This window comes from Penaeus vannamei, chromosome 24 (genome assembly GCF_042767895.1).
Source record: "Penaeus vannamei isolate JL-2024 chromosome 24, ASM4276789v1, whole genome shotgun sequence".
Lineage (NCBI taxonomy): Eukaryota > Metazoa > Arthropoda > Malacostraca > Decapoda > Penaeidae > Penaeus > Penaeus vannamei.
The window spans coordinates 33,737,420-33,739,919 of NC_091572.1; the positions used below are offsets into that span (position 1 = coordinate 33,737,420).

The window sequence follows — 2,500 nt, forward strand, 5'->3', positions numbered from 1 at the left end:
TTTACTTTTTCATTTATTCTATTGTTATTACTAAAAAAATATTTATCTACCCATTGATTTGTTTATTTATTTTGTGCGTATTTGTTTTATTTCTTTTACATCTTTCTTTATTGAATATTTTACTTTATTTTTCTATTCTCTTCAAGTAGTTTTTTTTTTTTTTTTTTTTTTACGGTCTTACTTTTTCTTTCTTTGTGCGTTTATGTTCATTTGTTTGTCTGTCTATTTGACTGTGTGTTTATGTAGCGGTTAGTCTGATTGCCTTTGTCTCTGTCTTATTATCCTTCTGTATTAGCCTTTGATTCTCTCTCTCTCTCTCTCTCTCTCTCTCTCTCTCTCTCTCTCTCTCTCTCTCTCTCTCTCTCTCTCTCTCTCTCTCTCTCTCTCTCTCTCTCACTCACTCACTCACTCACTCTCTCTCTCTCTCTCTCTCTCTCTCCCTCCCTCTCCCTCTCTCTTTCTCACTCACTCACTCACTCACTCTCTCTATCTATTTCTCTCTGTCTCTCTCTCTCTCTCACTCACTCTATCTATTTCTCTCTGTCTCTGTCTCTCTCTCTCTTTCTTTCACTCATTCTCTCTTTCTCTCTCTCTCTCTCTCTTTCTCTATCCCTCCCTCCTCCCTCCATCCCTCCCACCCCCTCTCTCTAACAAACAAAAAATAAAGAATATATGAACCGTCCTCCAATACTGGGAAATCCCGCCGCCCCAGAGAGACCAAGACGAGGAAAAGTTAAACAGAAGGCCCATTACTCAACAGTCTTGGCGGCCGAGTGCCATCGCCTGGGGACAGCTGATACGGGCACCCCCATCCCCTCGGCCCTCCCCTCTCTCTCTCCTTCAGTGGCATCCAGTGTGGGATTTCCCTCTCTCTTCCCCTTCCCCTCGGCCCTCCCCTCTCTCTCCTTCAGTGGCATCCAGTGTGGGATTTCCCTCTCTCTTCCCCTTCCCATCGCTCCTCCCCTCTTTATTCTTAAGTGGTATCCAATGTGGGATTTCCCTCTCTCTTCCCCTTCCCATCGCTCCTCCCCTCTTTATTCTTAAGTGGTATCCAATGTGGGATTTCCCTCTCTCTTCCCCTTCCCATCGTCCTCATCCACCACTCATTTTGATGGTATTTAGTGTGGGATTTCCCTCTCTCTCCTCCTTCTCTCTTATCGCTTTTTTCAGTTTGGTATTTCCTTCCTTTCTCTCTTCGTTCGATGGTATTTTATGTGGCACTAAGACCCTTGAGGCACTTCCCTCTCCCTCTGTCCTCCCTTCCCCCTTCATTGGCACCCCCTGTGGCACTCCCCTCTGCTCGCCTTTCTCCCCCATGGCACCCCCTGCCCTCTCCCCAGAGCTTGAATTTCCACTTAAATAAGTCTCTCTTGTTCCACTGTGTCTGTTTTCTGTGATTGTCGTTTGTACGTTTCTTTCTTTATTCCGTTTTCTTTCTTTAGCTTTTTTTCTCTTTTCTTTTTGTTTTTTTTTTTCGTTTTTTGTTGTTATTGTAATCGAACGTTGTTAACTTATGTTTGTCTGTCTTTTCGACTGTATTTACTTTTAAGATTTTTGTCCCACGACTGCAAATGAAAGAAGAAATGGTTGCAATACTAAAATTACTAAGATACATAGAAAATATAATTTATCATTAGCATTACCATTATGAATATTAGGCTTATTATGATCATTATTATTATATTAAAACTTTAACCGTTAGTATAGCCATCATTATTTACATTACTGTGTTTAATTATCTGTATTATCAATGTTATTATTAGTAATTGTTGTTGTTCTTGATATATTGTCATTGTTACTACAAATATTGGCATTATTATGATTATCCTTGTCATTATCATTATCATTATTGTTGTTGTTGTTGTTGGTAGTATCATTATTACTATTATCATTATTTTAGTAGTGGTAGTAGGAGTGCTAGTAGTAGAAGTAGTACTAGTAGTTATAGAAGTAGTAGTAATTGCTGTTTTAGTAGTAGTAACTCTAATATAGTAGTATTTGCTACTGTTGTCACTATTATTATTATAATTATTATTATCGTTTTATTACTATTACGACTTTTGGCGGTTGTGGCAGTAGTAGTAACATTACTGTTATTGTTATTCTTATTATTATTATTAGTAGCAGTAGTAGTACTTCCTCCTCCTCTCCTCTCCCTTTCATCCCCCTCCCGCATTCTCCTCTTCATTCTCACTTTCCTCCTTTATTCTTCCTCATTCTCACCTCCCTCCCACATTCTTCTCTTCCTCTCATCTCCCTCCCTCATTTTCCTCCTCCTTATCACCTATCTCCCTCATTTTCACCCTCCTTCTCACCTTCCTCATTCTGCTCTTCACCTCCTTCATTCATTCTTCCTCATACACCTCATCCTCACCTCTCTCCTTCATTCTTCTTCATTTCCCTTATCCATCTCACTTCCCTCCCTCATTTTCCTTCTTCTCACCTCTCTCCCTCATTTTCACCCTGTTCCTCACTTTCCTTCGTCATTTTCCCTCCACCT

At 40.0% G+C, this 2,500-nt stretch overlaps 1 protein-coding gene across 13 annotated transcripts in view; it reads left to right on the plus strand.

The window, feature by feature from the left end:
• Positions 1–2,500, plus strand: part of FipoQ (F-box/LRR-repeat protein FipoQ) — a 150,220-nt gene that overhangs the window by 123,793 nt on the left and 23,927 nt on the right. The window lies entirely within an intron of this gene.